At 43.1% G+C, this 20,495-nt stretch overlaps 1 protein-coding gene across 2 annotated transcripts in view; it reads right to left on the bottom strand.

The window, feature by feature from the left end:
• Positions 1 to 20,495, bottom strand: part of LOC115207658 (prickle-like protein 2) — a 120,944-nt gene that overhangs the window by 54,399 nt on the left and 46,050 nt on the right. The window contains exon 1 of one of the 2 annotated variants that reach the window (XM_029774974.1): positions 16,953 to 17,138. The exons of the other annotated variant lie outside the window; for it this stretch is intronic. The gene's annotated coding sequence lies outside the window, so the exon portion shown is untranslated. Of the gene's footprint in view, positions 1 to 16,952; positions 17,139 to 20,495 lie in introns of those variants that run through there. 2 annotated transcript variants of the gene reach the window in all.

Here is a 20,495-nt window from a genome sequence, read left to right as displayed (position 1 = left end):
GCAAGATTATAGATACACTTTCCTTCTCATTCATTACTGCTGCACTGCTTATTGTAGCGCTGAGTGGAAATTGGAAGAACACGCATTTTATGGCTTATAAAAGTGTTGAATACAAAGTGTTGATGGCAACAGTTCGCCTAACTGGTTCACAGGGCAGCTGAATCGGGTGTACCTACCACCAACAAATAGGAACACAATTTTCTTTACATAAATGGTTGGCGATCGACTAGAAATGCCTTGGAGATCGACCAGTCGATCGCAATCGAACGGTTGGTGACCACTGCTCCAGAAAGTTGAGTGAAATTCAATCTCGTGCTTCTTTCATTTGGCTAATATTTTTGCGCTGCAATCCTGGGGAGCTGGCGTGTGCTCGCAGCTTAGAGGGAACCCCAGTCGGTGTTTAGTGCAGTTGCTCCTCTGGGGCCATGTCTAGTGTGCAGGGGTTTAGTGGTGCCTGGAGAAGTGGGTATAGTTTCATTTTGCCCAAAATCCTAAACAGCCTGCCTGATGAAGGCGCCACGTGTGAAAAATTGTTTTTTTCAGGTTCAATCTTAATATCACAATTTTGTTATAGAAAAAAATTAAGAAAATGGATGTTCTAAGTCCACAGCAGTGCTTAAACCATATCAGGAAACAATGAGGTATGGGATTTTTTATTTTTATTCAGTTGAGCGCCTAGCAAGAGACCATTTGGCTAGTGGTGTTTCTGTACTGTACAACCATGTATTTGACTAAAACGTAATAATTTCAAACCTTGCTGACATTTGTATACAATGACACATCTCTCTATTATGTGTGGGAATACTTTGGAACAGCTTTCCAAAATTAAAATGACTTTGTGCTGGTTTCTACAATCTTTTATGTCCAACAATTTTTTTTTAAATTATAAATTTTTTTGCTCAGAAAACTTAGGGGGCCAAATAAATTCACCCATGGCCACCAGTTGGAGCTGGTGTAGTACGTGTTGGCAGAGTTTGCAAAACAAATACACCCCCCCCAACTGATACAAACCAACATGATATTATTATGTCAGGTAGGCCTACTTTGTAATCAACATTTAATTTTTTGTGGAAAGCCTTTAGAAATGTTCATTTAAATAGTGCATGATGACTGAACTGCCCATCACAAATAGCTTACTAACCAAGACTCCGGACCACACTTTTCAATACCTGGTTTACTTACCCATTGTTGCCTTAGTTAGCATTTACTGGTAGATCTCATAAGTTGAAACGTCTTTCCTACCTACCCTACCAGCTACCGATGTCGTTTTTCTGTGAGCTGCTCCATATGCGACAACCAGATGAGAGCAGCATGCTCTTGCTGCCTGACAGATGATATACTGCTGAAACTAGACTGTGTGCATTTCACATTAATATATTTCATGTGCTTTGCGTTTGTGTAGACTATTTTGTGCATAATTTCTTTATTGTTCTACATAATTGATACAGTGTGTACCTAGAGCGACAGGTAGCTTAGTGGTTAGAGCATTGGGCCAGTAACCCAAACGTCACTGGTTGAAATACCTGAGCTGACAAGGTGAAAAATCTGTTGATGTGCCCTTGAGCAAGGCACTTCGCTCTAATTTGCTCTAGGGGCTCCATACTACTATGGCTGGCCCTGTGAAACAGCACATTTCACGGCAACTATCCAGTGTATGTGAAAATAAATCATGATTATATATTTTACTACACTACTTTGATACGCATCAGTGGGGATTAAGAAGTGAGTATGCGCAAAGCTCACTGAAAAAAATGTGTATACGTCATATACCTGCTAGTGTGTGTGTAGTCGGTCTCTAACCAGCCACTGGTTGGCCTGTGAGGTGAGCCCACCACATCTGGTGTACCTGTGGTGGGTGGGACCAGACCACAGTCCACGGTTCAGCCAAACCTCAGCCCAGGACATACTGTAACTACAGCACAACACACACCCAGAGGGACAGTCACTGATGGGTGACGGGTGTAGGCTGGGCTTAGAGAAAGTCCTATCCCACAGCAATAGGGGTAGGGGGATTCAAAGAGATACATCATACTGTGTATCAACTACATTTACATTTGAGTCATTTAGCAGACGCTCTTATCCAGAGCGACTTACAGTAGTGAGTGCATACATTTGCGTACTGTTTCACACTGATACTATTTTGTGCTGATTGTACATACAAATTGCACAGATAAAAATAAAGTTGTCCTCCATAGAATATGGACGTTGAAGGGTTAAAGAAAATCAACAAAATACAGGGAGAGAAAGCAGAAGTGTGGATATGAGACTAAGGGGCTGGGCTTTCCTGGTACCCACATCAAGGTCAGGTATTTCTGCTGTGTCCTTGAGAAAAGCTCTCTACCTCCGCCACCTTAGAATGTACCCAGCTGAATACATATGGCCACCTAAAGCACTACATCAACCATAATGTACCATAACAACCAAGCAAATGCCCGTGGACTAAACAGCCCATAATCAGTCTAATAAAACAGTGCAAGAATCAGAATGTGACGGGATCGATGCAGTGTGGTACGGACTAAGGGAGGGTAATTAGGTGGTGATTCATTCTGTGTCTCAGTGGTGATTCATTTTCTTTCATTGTCTGATCCCTGTATCACACTGAGAGGCAGCTAATTGCCTGGAGGTGACATTAACACCCAGCAGTGACTCACCACTGTCACTGTGTTCTGCCTGTCTTCCCATTTGAAGGCTCTCTCTCTGTGACAGGGACATACACAGCAGCTTGACAGGGACAGCTTTTACTGTACCAGTGTCACACCACACAAATGTGATGAGAAATGACTGAGAACATTACAATGACCTTTAGAGAACAAAAACTCAGCAGCACAAAAGGGATGGTGTGGATGATAGTGTCTGTTTTTTTGTTCTTACTTAGAAGAGGAGGCTTTGGCTGTGTGATACAATAATACAAAACACACCCATGTTGTAGCATCTTTGTGTTGTGGACAGACGTTCCCCTAGCCAACAGCCAATGGAATCGCATGGCGCGAAATACAAAAACAACTAAAATACCACAATTCAATTTTCTCAAAAAATCAACTATTTTACACCATTTTAAAGATAAGACTCTTGTTAATCTAACCACATTGTCCGATTTCAAAAAGGCTTTACAGCGAAAGCAAAACATTAGATTATGTTAGGAGAGTACATAGACCAAAATAACCACACAGCCATTTTCCAAGCAAGCATATATGTCAATAAAACCCAAAACACAGCTAAATGAAGCCCTAACCTTTGATGATCTTCATCAGATGACACTCCTAGGACATTATGTTATACAATACATGTATGTTTTGTTCAATCAAGTTCATAATTTATATCCAAAAACAGCTTTTTACATTGGCGCGTGATGTTCAGAAAATGTATTCCCACCAAAAACTTCCGGTGAATTTACAAAAATACTCATCATAAACGTTGACAAAATACATAACAATTATTTTAAGAATTATAGATACAGAACTCCTTTATGCAATCGCTGTGTCAGATTTTAAAATAGCTTTTCGGCGAAAGCACATTTTTCAATATTCTGAGTACATAGCGCGCAATCACGGCAATTCAGACACCCGCAAAGTTCGGGGCAAACTAAACTCAGAATTAGTATTAGAAATATTTTATTACCTTTGCTTATCTTCGTCAGAATACACTCCCAGGACTGCTACTTCCACAAGAAATGTTGTTTTTGTTCCAAATAATCCATTTTTATGTCCAAATACCTCCGTTTTGTTCGTGCGTTCAGGTCACTATCCAAAGGGTACAAGACACAAAAAGTCAAAATCTTCCATTACCGTACTTAGAAGCATGTCAAAAGCTGTTTAAAATCAATTTTTATGGTATTTTTATCGTAAAACTGCAATAATATTCCAACCGGACAATAGTGTATTCATTCAAGGAGGAAAAGAAAAAACAGGGTGCTCGCGGGAACGCGCATATCCAATCCCTTTGTCCTCAGGCAGACCACTCAGAAACTGAGCTACTATACTCTGCCCAGAGACAGGATAAGGCTCAATCCACTTTCTGAAGGCTTTAGACAGCCAGTGGAAGCCTTAGAAAGTGGAACATAACCCCACAGATACTGTAGTTTCGATAGAAAATCAAAAGAAGAACTACAATTCTCAGACTTTCCACTTGCTGCTTGGAATTTTCTCAGATTTTTGCCTGCCATATGAGTTCTGTTATACTCACAGACACCATTCAAACAGTTTTAGAAACTTCAGAGTGTTTTCTATCAAAATCTACTAAAAATATGCATATTCTTGTTTCTGGGCAAGAGTAGTAACCAGTTTAAATCGGGTACGTTTTTTCATCCGGCCGTGAAAATACTGCCCCCTATCCTAAACAGGTTATGTGGAATGTGACAGATTTGGTTTATGTGAGATTTGGGGGAGGTGTGTGTGAGTGTGTGTGTGTGTGTGTGTGTGTGTGTGTGTGTGTGTGTGTGTGTCTGAGAGAGAGAGAGAGAGAATAGAGCAGATGATTACACGACATGACAAAGCCTGGAACATGATTTAAGGCGAGGCATCACATTAACGTGGTTCCAGCTCAGTGTCCTTCATTAGGAAGGGAATAGTGCTGTCCGCAGACCAGCAGGGAACCACACAGTTCTGACACACAGCGATGACACTGGGGACAGGCATAATCACCTGCAAATGGAAGACCTTTATTCTGGGAAAAACAGCTGAGCGACAAAATAAGAAAACCGATGGGGCACATTTTCAACATATTGACTTGTAGCCAAACAGAATCACGCTGTGCTATTGCTGTCTCTTAGGGGGGTCAGCCATTGTGTACTGCTGGTTGCACATGATTGATTTCTTTGCTGTGGCACACCAAAAGGTTCCCCCAACCGCTTAAGAAGTGATTCACAAACAGAAAGAGAGGTTACTGGGTATATCTGTCTGTGTTTGCGTGTAGGGGGAAAGATGGTTTTGCGGTCGAAGCGATTCATTAATAGCATAAATGTGTTTTCTATTTTCTCTGAGTGTTTGTGGGCGGAACAGTTTTCAGCCTCATGCAGTGCTGTCTGTGGGGGGTGGGGGACGTCCACCGATGACATCAGAGCTCAGGCAGGAAGGAATTTTAAAGACCAACACTCAAAACCAACCCACACTCCCTATAGCCCCCCCTCCCATCTCCATGGCAAAAAAAGTTTTTACCTCCCGACACACACTCAGACTCAGACTCAGACTCAGACTCAGACTCAGACTCAGACTCAGACTCAGACTCAGACTCAGACTCAGACTCAGACTCAGACTCAGACTCAGACTCAGACCTAAACCAATGTGCAGGAAGTCTCTCCCGCTGTTGATTTTTTTCGACCACCACAACGGCAAAGGGGTGTTTCAGAGAGCGACACGTTTGAGGTCATTGTCCAGATTCGAAGGAGGGCCTCTCTTTACGTGCTGTTTTATGACGCAGACACAGACAGACACCACAGGGTCGTCGTGGCTACAGTCTCCATGGGGTCAGAGATGGGGGAGAGGAAAAGCTATTTTTCACCACACACTAACATTGAACCAGAGCAAACAGTGGTCTCTCCCTGGGACCCGATGTAAAGGAAAGGCAGTTACTACTTCACAGCTTCATGACACCTCATATTTCTTAGTGCTGGCTGATGTGGAAGTTTGAAATAAATACAATTTGCAATACAACATCCGGAAAATTTTAAATAATGATATTGGCAGCTTTCCTATTTTATGTTCTTCAGGCTGTGGGAATTTCCAGGGGTGTTGTTCAGCTGTGTAATGTGTTTTTCCCAAATACAACATACAGTAAGAGATCAAATAATGGGGCTCAATCTGCCAAACACACCCACATGCAGCACACACACACACACACACACACACACACACACACACACACACACACACACACACAGTTCTGAAAGTCATCAGAATTCTCCCTAAACAGATCCAGTTCTTCCAATTAGGCTGCTTGCAGGTCTGTGGGCCCCTCTGGAGCCCCAGTGAAGCGTGGAACATTAATAATGGGTCTGGAGACAGGCCTTATCACTAGCTCTGCAGCCCCAGCCAACCTCAATTACCTCATAAATGCTTAGCAAGTCCAGCAAAACAATACCGCAGGGGCGAGCAAGGCCACACTCACTGCACACACACACACACACACACACACACACACACACATGTACACACACACATGCACGCACAGGCACAGACACACACACACCTCCCAAAAACAACAGTTTCAGCACTATTCACTAATAGGCTTTTAATACTCCGGTTGGGAAGTTCAGATCAAAGATACTTTGAGTTATGAGACTGATTGAGAATTCTAAATATAAAGAATAGGAACATAGACAGGATATTATGCTGCAATATAACAAACGCATCAAGTGCGGAAATATGTGCAAATATGTGACAAATTATGGTGGAATTGCTTTAGTGAGAAGACGAGGGATTGGGGTTGTAATTTATGTGTGTACATGCATCTGCTGTGTATTGTATGTGCATTTTTGTCTGTGTGTGTATACTCTGCCCTGTTATTCATTTCACACTGGACCCTCTAGTGTTTGATGGACAGGCAGTCTTCCCACAAGTGTGTGGACTGTGGAGGAAAGTGTTGAGCTCAGACACATTATAATTATCCTCAGCCTCACCAGTTCTTAACACGGTCACACAAACATTGACCTTTACAATGCCAGCCATCTCTCGCTTCTTTCTTTCTTGGTCCATCTCTCTTTTTCTACGGTATGCACTGTTTCTTTCTTTCACTTTATGTCAGTCTCTTTCTTGGTTTCTATATGCTTCCCCCTTTTCTTTGATTATCTCCATCTCTTTTTCTACATCTCTCTCGTTTGTTTTTTTCTCTCTCTCCCCATTTCTCCCTCTCAACACACGGAAACATACATCAACCACACACTGTATGCATCCTCCATTATGCATCCTCCATTACCCAGCCAGTATCTTAGGCCGATCTGGCACTCTGTGTAACGTAGCAGCATATTGGGCTGAAGACAGAGGTTCAAGTGTGTAATAACCTTCCCCTGCATTCCACCCTTCTGTCCTAAACCCCGCCCACTCAGGATTTGGGAAAACAATTAGGAGGAGAGACGGATCACAGACTTCTGGAAATGACCCCATGAAACCATTTTCCTTGTCCCCGAAGTGGAGAGGAGAGGGGAAATGGAGAGCGAGAGAATTAGAGAGTGAGAGAGAGAGACTGCTGAATGCTAAAGGCTCAGTTCACCAGGCTGGAGCTTGTTTGTGTTGCTCTACTTCAGGGATGGGCAACAGGTGACCATGTAGCCCCCATTTGTAGGAACTCAGTCAGGGTCTCAACTTACTGTTGAGTTAGAATACAATATTTTATTGTCAAATACATTGTATAGATGCAGTGAATAGGGCCCCCAAAAGGCCAGGGCTGGCTCTGTGTGGCTGTGGGTACCGTGGACCCTCATGATGATTTCAGATTTCTTGTGGCCTCCACCTCCATCAAAGTTGCCTATCCCTGGTCTACTTCATGGTGAGTCAAAGCACATATACCCCCATCATCTCTACACTCTTAGAAAAAGGGTTCTGCGGCTGTCCCCATAGGAGAACCCTTTTTGGTTCCATGTAGTGCCCTTTTTGGTTCCAGGTAGAACTATTTTGGGTTCCATGTGGAACCCTCTGTGGAAAGGTTTCTATATGGAATCCAAAAGGGTTCTACCTGGGACCAAAAGGGTTCTACCTGGGACCAAAAGGGGTTCTTTAAAGGGTTATCCTATGGGGACAGCCGAAGAACACTTTTTGGTTCGAGACAGCACCTTTTTTTCTATGAGTGTACCGCCATCACCACTATGACCCCCATCACGATAAGGCAGGTCATAGCCTGGTTCTGCTGGGCCTCAGCTACACGAGGATGGCTGGGCTGGGCTAGAGACACTTCCTAGAGATATTTGAAAACAGACCCATATTGACCATGCTACCAAAGAACACATAGTCAATCTACAGTACTGGATCCCTCGCACAGTCACATAGATTTACTATCTTGCCATTGCTAAACATGGCAAGTTAGAGTAAAACTGTTTTACCCACACTGTGGTATCAGAACGAAATAACTCAAATAACTAAAAGGTAGAGTGTTGCTGGGTGTATCCATACTATAACAGGTTTGCTCCTAAAGGCTTCAGATAGATGAAAGTCAGGGGAAGTCACAAACTGGGAGCTGCTTAGTGCTCTCTGGTGCATGTGGGGAAATGAGGTCATTCCTCAGCAGGAACAAACTCATATTCAGGTGCCCTACAGGGAACAGGGAAGCCTATGGGAATGCCGTATGCATGTAATGTATGTGTGTTTACAACTATATGCCAAGAATGGTTAGCATTCTGGGTGAGGACCACTTTATACCCTGAGTCCCTGCCATATATCTCTTAGAGGGGTGCAGTGGCATGGAGGGTGGGTGGCTAGGTGGTTGATGAGGTGGCAGGGTGAGAGAGACCCTGAATCGTGCACCAACTAGGCATGTAGGAGTGGGCATGGCCCGGACTGCTGTCTGCCTGCTCCATATGGTCTTTACATTAGTGGCACACTGGGAAAAATCACACCAACACTGCACACTCCTCACTAATGTATGTAGGACACAAAAAAAACACACGTACAGATGTAGGATCTTAATTTGAGCAAGTTTGCTACAGCAGGAAAATAATCCTGCAGCAACAGGAAATGTGAATTATTATGTGGATTATAACTAATGGATGTTTTTTGTAGGGGCTGATACAGTTTTTGTTATGGCAAATCAAGTCTGAAATTTTAAAGTGTAAATTACAAACTTTAGAAGCCTTTCTAAACATCTAATACATTACAAGTTTGCATTTCCTTCTGTGAAGAACAATTCTCAGCAAAAAAGTGATCAAATTAAGATCCTATATCTGAATGCACATGTATACATACATGTACTGTAAACACACATGCACACACACATTATCCTTGTGCTACTTTCCAGTGAAAGTTTCTCCTCTCCCCTTTTCCACTGGGATGAAAGTGAGAAAGCCTCGGCCCACACAGTCACTGCAAACCTAAACTCGCCTCCCTCTAAATCAAATCAAATCAAAATGTCTTTTCCGCGTACACAGTTTAGCAGATTTTATAGCGGCTGCAGCGAAATGCTTGTTACTAGCTCCTAACAATGCAGTAAAATGTCAAACAAGTGCACAAATAAATAAATAAAGAACATCAGGACAAATCCAATGAACAACCCAAATCGCACTACACAACCACTATAATGTACAAAAAGTTCCTCTGACTCAAACATGTTCAGGCCTTCTATGGAATAGATGACAGAATGCCATTATGTTAAAGGAAAAGGCTACAACAATAGGAAGTAAGAAGACAGACGCTTTGTGTCAATCAAGTGACACGTGCAGGCTAAGAGACAGATCCCATGTAACAGCAGCCACACACACACACACACACACACACACACACACACACACACACACACACACACACACACACACACACACACACACACACACACACCTCCTGCAGCTCCTCATCCTAAGGAAGGCAGAGGGCCATGTCTCGCAACACGTCAGTGCTGTGTTGGCATCGTGACCTGGGTCCAGATAGGCAACTTAATTAACAAACACTCCCCCCATCCCATCACACACACCCTGGCCCAAACCATACTGATTGACACTGGCGTATGGGATTCACAGGAGGGTTCTATTTCTGGGGCTAGGTGCTGACACTAAGGGTTACACCTTCACTAGCCAAACGGCTACACCTCAGGTGCAGGAGAAAGGTTTGCTTTGGCTGCTGCGTGAGGTTTTCATGCTTTAATCTCATAGAACGCTGCTGACTCTCTGTCTCATCGTCTATCATGATATTATCTATCATCTGGTCTTTTAAAAATTCTCTTGCTTCCTTTCTCTTTATTTCTTCTCTCTCCCTCTCCCTTTCTCAATCCCTCCCTCTGTCTCTCTTTCTCGATCCCTCTCTCCCATACACACTGTTGTTATTTCACTGTCATCTTACAAAAATGCCTTACTAACGTTTTTTGCACACTTGTTATACATCTTGAGGATTAACAGAATAACATCTCAGTGAGAAAGTGCCACAACAAGCCACAGAAGAACCCCCATTGTTTCCTCCAGAGAGGTATTAACATGTGTTCTCTTCCATCATTCCCTTTGAAAAAACCACACTACCTTCGACATCACAGCACTGTCTAGGGTTGCAAAGGTACCGGTAATTTACCAAAGTTACCGGAATCATCAGTAAATACTTGAATAACTTTTAAAGATGCACTGCGCAGAAGTTCTTCCGCCATTTCCTGGTTGCAAAAATTCTAATAGTTCTCCTAATTTCAGTTTATGTGACAAAACAAGCAAGTCTAGTGTAGAGAATCATTGTACCATCTAAATCGCTGTGAAATATACTTTCCATAAGCAAAAATATTTCATTTTCAGCAACTTAAGCACGGGAAGCATAGAAATAGTGCACATAAAATAGATCTACAGCTTCTTAGACTTGCTTTCAATAAGAATTACAGATCTATAACTCAAATTTCGATGTGAATTTTGTCAGGTCACCCAAAAAGTTATATTGCAGCTTTAAAAAAAATGTATTTATATAAAAGTATTCTTCTTTTTTTTATCTGAGTCCATATTGTCCATTACTTTTAGTAGATCTGGTTCTAGAGAAAATAGCCCAATGAATGAAAAAAGCATCTAATCAACAATTACATTATTTTCAATTACTTCTGCAACTCATCCAACTAATTACTTTTTTTTCACAAATGCCACCAGTTTGACGCCAAAACATTGACTACAAATACATATTGACATAGCAAAAACAATATAAAGGATATTCATGCTGAAACCCTCATATTAAGTACCAAAGGTATTCAATTAGTTGATCATGTTTTACAGCTTTTTCATTCAATTTTTTATTTTAAAATCATCTTATTTAATTATTTAATATATTTTACATGTGATAAGGCCAGAGATAATTACAGACACCTGTGATAATCTAAGGTACACAAAAAGGGTCACTAGATGTTTTGTAATAGATTACATAAAATCCTTGAAAGATACCAGAATTCTGGTAGTTTACTGGTAAACTTTGAAAGTTTCCAGTAAAATACCCTCCCTTTGCAACCCTAGCCCTTTCACACTGAATAATGGCCTGCACAAAGTAACCCACCCTGCCAGGGCCAGGTAGGACTCACCCTGTATATGAGCCACACGCGCCGCACGTGATCCCGTGTGGCTCAGTTGGTAGAGCATGGTGTTTGCAACGCCAGGGTTGTGGGTTCGATTCCCACGGGGGACCAGTATGGGGGGAAAAAATGTATGAAATGTATGCATTCACTACTGTAAGTTGCTCTGGATAAGAGCGTCTGCTAAATGACTAAATAAAATAAAATGTAAATATATATGGAGAGAATCAGAGCACACTTGATGCAGATGAGAGCTGTGTGTGTGTCTGTATGTGTTTCTCCATGGTGTGATAGAGCGAGGCCTGCTCTGTGCGAAGGCTGCAGTTTTCTCCAGCCAGAGGGAGACGAGCACAGATACTTCATTATGGCCTCATTTATCACCCATGGGACATCTTGGCAGCGCTCCTCACTCCCACTCTCTCTCCTTTTCTACTTACCTCCCTCCCTAAATCTTTGTCCCTCTTTCTTTCTTCTCCCTCACATACTTAACTCCCTATTTCTCCCCTTTAATGTAGTTACTTCCCTCCACCTATCCGGTCTTTTGGCTGTGGGGACGGAAGGTAGACTAGCGGTTAAGAGTGTTGGGTCAGTAACCGAAAAGCCGCTGGTTTGAATCCCCGAGCCGGCAAGGTGTAGAAATCTGTTGTTCTGCCCTTGAGCAAGGCAGTTAACCCCCAACAACAACTGCTTCCTGGGTGCCGATGACATGGATGTTGATTAAGGCAGCCTCCCACACCTTTCTGATTCAGGGGGGTTGGGTTAAATATGGAAGACACATTTTAGTTGAATACATTCAGTTGTGCAACTGACTAAGTATCTTCTATTCCTCTTTCTGTCTCTAAATGCCTCTCCTAGCTCCCACAACGTTCCCCCTCTCTGTTAACCCAATAATCCTAAACCTGTCAGGCTGTTTTCACTCCGGCACTCCCCCTTTCCTCCTCCTCCTGCTGCTCTCCGTGCCAGTGGGTGCCCTCTGCACTCTGCTTGCCTCATCTGTCCTCTGTGAGCATCGCGTGACAATTGGGAAATATGGGGAGTCACTGATGCATGTTCAGTGTGTGTGTGTGTATTGGAAGCCTGAGGGTGGTATCATTGGCACCTGGTGACGTCCACAGACTCATGCGTCCTGTGGGTGACACGTGGAAGAGGGATGGGGAGCACAGTGAGCATCAACAGCACCTGGTGGGTGGCACTCTGAAGTCTGTGCTTTCCTGTATCTCCAGTCTTCTGTGCATATATATATATACACCTTAAGGAACGTTGCACACTGAAGCCATCTGCAATGCAGTCAGTGCACAGAGACCTGGGTGTCTACAGAGCCCCAAGTTCTGCCTCCATATAAACCAACCATCTCATAAAAACCCTGCCTCCCACCCACACCTTTTACCTCCCCCCTCCTCCCAAGAGCCCTGCTTGTAAGCTTTAGGACCACAGGGGTGGCAACCACCACTACCTGCAATAACATATGGATGGCATTCTGTCCAATTAGGGCTCAGTCGCTGTAGATGAACATCATTAGTCCCTCTGGTCCTGTATTTAACTTAGGGAAGCTTGACATTATAAACAGAAGATAAAAGGAGAAATATAACGACCGTAACGAGCCTGGGTCTGCTGTGATGCTGCTTCTCCTAAGAGACAGATGCAACTTCCCAGGATCCGTAGCAGCAGAGTTAAATGCCTAGGGGTTGCTACTCCACAGTGCTGTCATAAAGTGTGTTGTGGCGTGGCTGATCGCAATTTGACCTTCTGGTAAAGAAGCAAGCCCCACTTAACGTGACATCTGAATTCATGGCATGCTATTTTCCTCCCTCCTCTCAACAGAGCCCTGACCCACTGCTCTTTGGCATGTGGTGTGTGCTATATAGAAACCTTTAAAAGAGCCATGTCTGATGCGTGTTGATGTCAGACAGCAAAGCCAAATGGTAGAAAATTAATAGAACTCCTTTACATTCTCTGAAGACAGAAAATAGAACTCCTTTACACATTTGTTCCCGAATGAAACCAAGTGGCTCTCTCTCTGACACTGGTCACACTGACAGTTATTTTGTAAACATGGATTGCATCTCCGCAGTCCCACAGCTCTAGCTAGCTAACCACCACCATGTTCCAGGCCAGATAGGGAAAGGAAGATATACGCCATGCCTTTGGGATTTGCTCAATGTGACCTGACATATGACACAACAACATTAACACATGACCCCAGGACTCATTTGCCCAAAGCATTCTGCTAAAGCAGGCCTGTCACAGTCTGACAAATGAGCACCCATCATCCAGTCATTCCAGGTTATAGGCCAATCTGTGTGGAATCAAGACAGAAATAGGAAATGCAGATGCTTGAAATATTCTAGGAGCAGAATCACAACCACCAAACTGTTCATTTAGTCTACTTTCCAGTGTAAACTGGTGAGCGTTAGGAGTGGTGTGCTTGGCAACTAGCATTCTGTCCCCTAAGCAAACATGACGGAAACACAAAGAATGATGGTTGGGAGTTAAACCCAATTAACAGAGCTTTAACACAATGGCTCAGTTGTGTGTCTCATCTTTTCATTAACTCAAGCAGAGAGATCTGAGGCTGCTCTCTCTCCAATGAAACTCCAATCTAGCCTTTCATGTTGTCTAATGAACCCACGGTCAGGAGTAAGGCCTTACCAAATGAACGATTTACAAACCACTTTCACCAGAATGTAAAGAGATGGCTGATGGAGATAGCTAAATATCTGCATCATCTAAGGCTTCTTCAATGACTGATTATCTACACTATCGCTCAGACAAAGAGAGATAATTTGTGGGTGTGTGCGCGCATGCGTGAGTTTGTGAGTGAGTGAGTCTGTGCGTGCCCGCATATGCGTGAGCAATGCATGCTATCAACTAGCAGTCTATCTAAGTCACAACAGACGGACGTGACCATCCTCTGTAGAAAAGGCAGCACTGGCAGATTTCAGTTTCATCTCTGTCAGCACAACTATAAAGAAGTTTCAGTCAACAAGGTAGAAGTAGAGGGGATGAAGGTCTTGAGTTCTGAGCCAACCATCTCACATTTACATTCCCCTGGGGGGAAATCTGCTAAGACTATTCTGTATGAAAGAAGCCCTCAGCAGAGAAAGCCCTATTGTAATGGCATTGGAGCTAGTTGGATTTGACATGATTTCCATTAGATTTTATGATAGTGTGTTTAATTCTATGAAACATAGACTGGTTTAGCGAGGAAACAATCTGAAAATGAGAGGACTGGGTGAGTAGAGGGAATAGAAAAATGTGTTCTGGTTAGATCCATGACAGAGAGATGAGAGAGGAGAGGGGTGGTTTGGATGGCACATAGACAGAGGGTCTCACTCTCTTTATCCCTCTTTTCTTTCTCTCCCACTTTTCCTTCTGTGCCTCTACTCCTTTCCCCTCAATCTGGCCTCATCGTTTCAGTATCCCTTCTTTCTTTCTCCTTCCCCCCATCTCTCACTCAGCCCTCTCTCTCTGCACCTCACTCTTATCCCTCTCATTCAGTGCCTCCCTTGTCCTCTCCTCTCCCACCCCATACCCCCACCCTCTTTACATTTATCTCTCCCTCACTCCCCCTCTTCCACCCTCTCAAATCAAATTCAAGCTGCTTTATCCTCTCTCTCTCTCCCCTCTCTAGAGTTGTTGAAGGAAGGCCTTGTGTTTGACAGACAGGTCCAGAGTGCAGTCACCTCCCTGGCCTGTGCTATCAGATGGCAGGCTTGGAAGTACTGAGTGGCAGGCTGGTTAGTCAGCCCGCTTTCTTGGCTCTCTGGCAGATTCAAGTGTGGTGGGTGTCGAGCCAAATACTGGAGACAAAGATACTTTTGGCTTACCACACAAAGAAAATCTAATAAAACTTATGTTGGACATGTGTAATATAACCATACTAAATGTCACTCAGATGCAATTATTTGAAATTCCGTGTATAGATGGAATGAATTTGTTCATGTTGATGTTGGCGCACGCTTCTCTATTTTCCCCAGTTACAAGCTGTAGGCCTACACTATGACATCACCACAGAGGCAGTCTGCATTGTGAGCTCACTGAGGGGTCCCCGGCTCTGTTTCCATATCAATGTCACTCATGTCGCCCTTGTTCAAACTCTTGTCAGTGGACAGTTGACTGGCGTGATATTTGGTTATGTTGTTATACTAGAACAGGAAGAGCTACAACAGTAACAGACTCAAGATGGATGATTGGCAGCATTAAACCAAAGTGTCTGAGATTAAATATGATTAAAGATTAAATCTCCCCGCTGGTCTGACTCATGGCGAGCTGTGCCCGGGACATTGATCAGTAAACAGCATTAGAGCAGGAAATGGGGCTGGCAGCACACCCACTCTTTTAATCAATGGGCACACTCACCACCTGGAGAGCCTCTAAAGATCAACACACCATATCCATCCAGCCCATTGTCTTTCACTCTCTCTCCCTCCTTTAATCTTCCCCTCCTCTGCACTCAGCAGAGCCCTCTTCCTGGGGGTATTGTATTGAAAGGAGGCTGTTTGTCCTGGGTCTGTGTGGATTGATGCAGTCAGCACTAGCCTTCAGTGTGTAGCTCTAAGTGAAGGTTCAAATGGCCAGTTGGAACCCAAAATGGGATTAACTTTCCAAGATTCTTATCTAGCTGACAGTTTTACATCTGCCCCAGTTGATACCACTTTCAATCAAAATATGTGTTCTATTTTTCCTGGTTTAACCACTGGCTCTAAATCAGTCAACATGGAGACCATTTTGGGGACAGAAAGGGCGTGTTCAGGAAGCCACAGCCTGTTATGTGTCAAACCCTATTCTTCTCCCTACTAGGCCTGCGCCAGCCACTCACACCCGGGTGCCATAAACATTGAGTGCAGCACATCTATGTGGAATGTACATCGCGATTTATAGACACTCACACAGCCAATAAAGACGGCAGACCCAGCAGTGTATAGCTCAGATATAAACTGTACTTTAACTTGTCATATCTGACATGATTTGAAGCATAACACACACCAAAAGCTTTTGATATAAATGCCTAGACTTCCCTGATATTCACAGCCAACTACACAAAACCTTAACACACAACCCTAATACACTCACATACCTTGTCCACATTGCTGAGACAATAGCCTGCTCCCTGTCCCTGCTCTAGCCCCATATAAGTGGAGTTAAAAATAAAATAGGAAGGTATGTCACACAGCTGTGAGATGCAGGGAGATTTGTGTGCTGTCAGTCCACTTAAATCACAACAGCTGAGATGACAGGAGACTGCTTTTACACTGCCTTTTCCCTTCTCTCCCTCTCTTTTTCTCTTTCTTCCCGCTGTTTCCTCTTTTTTTCTGCCTCCCTTTTTTTACTGTATTCCCCTTTCACTCTTTTCCAGCTCTCACTCTAAAGATAAAGCTACCCACTCCCAACACCTTACCTGGCAGGCTCTACAGAGCAGTGCTAAGAGAATGAAAGGACATGCTTCAAAATATGTTTACATCACCCATGTCACAAGCCTTTCATACATGACTGTAACACACACACACACACACACACAAAATCTGAATCCCACAAAATGTCATGACAACAAAAGGCTTAGAGAGACACAGACATGTATTTCCAAATAACCTAAAATACCAGTTGTGCACACATTTGCCTAAAGAAACACAAGTCAGTCAATCACTAAAGGTATTAGACCTAACAGAGAGAAAAGCTAGGAAACTAACATGAGTGTATCCAGGCAGAGATTCCATGGCTGTCAGTTTGTGTGTGTGTGTGTGTGAAATGGCATGTTTGCTACAGTGTTGAATTAATATGTAAAAGTTACTCACCACTTCCCCTCCAGCTGGCTGAGCAGTGCAGGGACTGGGGATCATACAGTCAAATGACAGAGGCTCTCAGAGGATAATCACTGCAGCACGATAGCCTGAAGAAAACACTTTCAATGTTTATGTAATTGAAAAAGTCTGTTCCTCTCTCAGATGAGCAACCAGGAGAGAAGGGTGAGAGAGAGAGACTGACATGGAGATGATTGCCTTGTGTGTTGCTGACCTGAAGGGGAAGACTTCACTAGACTGCAACCAGTGGATCAACCATATGGATGCATGGAGTGAGAGGAGGAGGGAGAGAGAGAAGGAAAGAGCTGCTCACCAGAGGAATGTTATCAGGGCTGATCACCAAGCTAGGAGCTGAGCAGGCAGGCTCCTTAGCCAGGACCCCCAGTTAGCATGGAGGTTAGATTGCCACAGTGGAAAGCTAGGGAAAAGAGGATGAATCAACATGTTGTGCAATATAAAAGGACCTTAGAAGGTTAACTTCAGGTTTGATTGTGGTATGTTAGACTCTCCTCTACCTAGTGAAAAGACTGCAGCGGTAGCAGAGTGGAGAAACTGGGTACTGCTACTGCCAGCATCTTTTCACTCAAATCCACCTCTACTTCCACACATCTGCCTGCACAGTACTGAACTGGATGGAAACATCTGCTATAATACTTTCTGTAGAGCCAGATCTTATGTGATGTGCAGCTAGTAACGCTCTATTGGTTTAACTAAAGAGAGCTACAGTTGAAGTCGGAAGTTTACATACACTTAGGTTGGAGTCATTAAAACTCGTTTTTCAACAAATCCACAAAATTCTTGTTAGCAAACTATAGTTTTGGCAAGTCGGTTAGGACATCTACATTGTGCATGACACAAGTAATTTTTCCAACAATTGTTTACAGACAGAGTATTTCACTTATAACTCACTGTATCACAATTCCAGTGGGTCAGAAGTTTATATACACTAAGTTGACTGTGCCTTTAAACAGCTTGGAAAATTCCAGAAAATTATGTCATGGCTTTAGAAGCTTCTGATAAGCTAATTGACATAATTTGAGTCAATTGGAGGTATACCTGTGGATGTATTTCAAGGCATACCTTCAAACTCAGTGCCTCTTTGCTTAACCTGTTTGGGGTAGGGGGCAGTATTGAGAATTTTGGGAAAAATATGTTCCCATTTTTAACTGCCTCCTACACCAACTCAGAAGCTAGAATATGCATATTATTGTTCAGGTTTGGATAGAAAACACTCTGAATTTTCTAAAACTGTTTGAATGGTGTCTGTGAGTATAACAGAACTCCTATGGCAGGCAAAAACCTGACAAGGTTTCAAGCAGGAAGTACCCTGTCTGACAAGGAGTCGTGCGTCTTGCATCTTTTTATTGAAAAGTAAGGATCTTAGCTGTAACGTGACAATTCCCAGGGCTCCAATAGGCTCTCAGAGCCCGCGAAAAACCTGAAGGTTTACGAGGGAGCCTCAGGTTGAAACAGATTATCGCCTTTTGTAAGTGGATGCTCAGAGGACCTTTGAATGATGCGCGTGCATGAGTCGCTCCCGAGGAGAAATTTTATTCGGCTGTTTAGGCTCAATGCATACTCCCGGTCGGAATATTATCACTTCTCTACGACATAAATGGCATAAAAATTGGTTTTAAACAGCGGTTGACATGCTTCGAAGTACGGTAATGGAATATTTAGACATTTTTGACACGCCAATGCGCCATGCGAGGGACCGTGAAGAAGCATTCTAGAACTCACGAACAAAACGTCGCTGTTTGGATATAACGATGGATTATTTGGGACCAAACCAACATTTGTTATTGAAGTAGAAGTCCTGGCAGTGTATTCTGATGAAGAACAAGCAAGGTAAGAACATTTTTCTTATAGGAAATGTGATTTTGGTGGATGCTGACCTGGGTGGGTATCTAAATAGCTAGCCCTGTAATGCCGGGCTATGTACTTAGATTATTGCAAAATGTGCTTCATCCGAAAAGCTATTTTAAAATCGGACATATCGAGTGCATAGAGGAGTAATGTATCTATAATTCTTAAAATAATTGTTATGCTTTTTGTGAACGTTTATCGTGAGTAATTTAGCAAACTGTTAGTAAATTCAACGGAAGTTTGCCGGGGGTTATGCGTTTTCTGAACGTCACATGCTAATGCAAAAAGCTGTTTTTTGATATAAATATGAACTTGATTGAACAGACATGCATGTATTGTATAACACAATGTCCTAGGTGTGTCATCTGATGAAGATCATCAAAGGTTAGTGCTGCATTTAGCTGTGGTTTGGGTTTATGTGACATGATATGCTAGCTTGAAAAATGGCTGTCTGATTTTTTCTGGCTGGGCACTCTGCTGACATAATCTAATGTTTTGCTTTCGTTGTAAAGCCTTTTTGAAATCGGACAGTGGGGTTAGATTAACGAGATTCTTGTCTTTAAATAGCTGTAAAATAGTCATATGTTTGAGAAATTGAAGTAATAGTATTTCTAACGATTCAAAAATCGCGCCACTGGAATTTCAGTAGCTGTTACGTAGGTGGGACGAAATCGTCCCACATACCCCAGAGAGGTTAACATCATGGGAAAATCAAAAGAAATCAGCCAAGACCTCAGAAAAAAATTGTAGACCTCCACAAGTCTGGTTCATCCTTGGGAGCAATCTCCAAACGCCTGAAGGTACCACGTTCAGCTGTACAAACAGTAGTATGCAAGTATTAACACCATGGCCGTCATATCGCTCAGGAAGGAGACACGTTCTTTCTCCTAGAGATGAACATACTTTGGTGCGAAAAGTGCAAATCAATCCCAGAACAACAGCAAAGGACCCTGTGAAGATGCTGGAGGAAACAGGTACAAAAGTATCTATATCCACAGTAAAATAAGTCCTATATCGACATAACCTGAAAGGCCGCTCAGCAAGGAAGAAGCCACTGCTCCAAAACCACCATAAAAAAGCCAGACTACGGCTTGCAACTGCACATGGGGACAAAGATCGTACTTTTTGGAGAAATGTCCTCTGGTCTGAGGAAGCAAAAATACAACTGTTTGGCAATAATGACCATCGTTATGTTTGGAGGATAAAGGGGGAGGCTTGCAAGCCGAAGAACACCATCCCAACTGTGAAGCACAGGGGTGGCAACATCATGTTGTGGGGGTGCTTTGCTGCAGGAGGGACAGGTGCACTTCACAAAATAGATGGCAGCATGAGGAATGAAAATTATGTGGATATATTGAAGCAACATCTCAAGACATCAGTCAGGAAGTTAAAGCTTGGTCGCAAATGGGTCTTCCAAATGGACAATGAACCCAAGCATACTTCCAAAGTTGTGGCAAAATGGCTTAAGGACAACAAAGTCAAGGTATTGGAGTGACCATTACAAAGCCCTGACCTCAATCCTATAGAACATTTGTGGGCAGAACTGAAAAAGTGTGTGTGAGCAAGGAGGCCTACAAACCTGACTCAGTTTCACCAGCTCTGTCAGGAGGAATGGGCCAAAATTCACCCAACTTATTGTGGGAAGCTTGTGGAAGGCTACCCAAAACTTTT

This window comes from Salmo trutta, chromosome 14, assembly GCF_901001165.1.
Source record: "Salmo trutta chromosome 14, fSalTru1.1, whole genome shotgun sequence".
Lineage (NCBI taxonomy): Eukaryota > Metazoa > Chordata > Actinopteri > Salmoniformes > Salmonidae > Salmo > Salmo trutta.
Note: the sequence above shows the minus strand (reverse complement) of the source record. Positions and strands in the feature narration are given on the sequence as shown.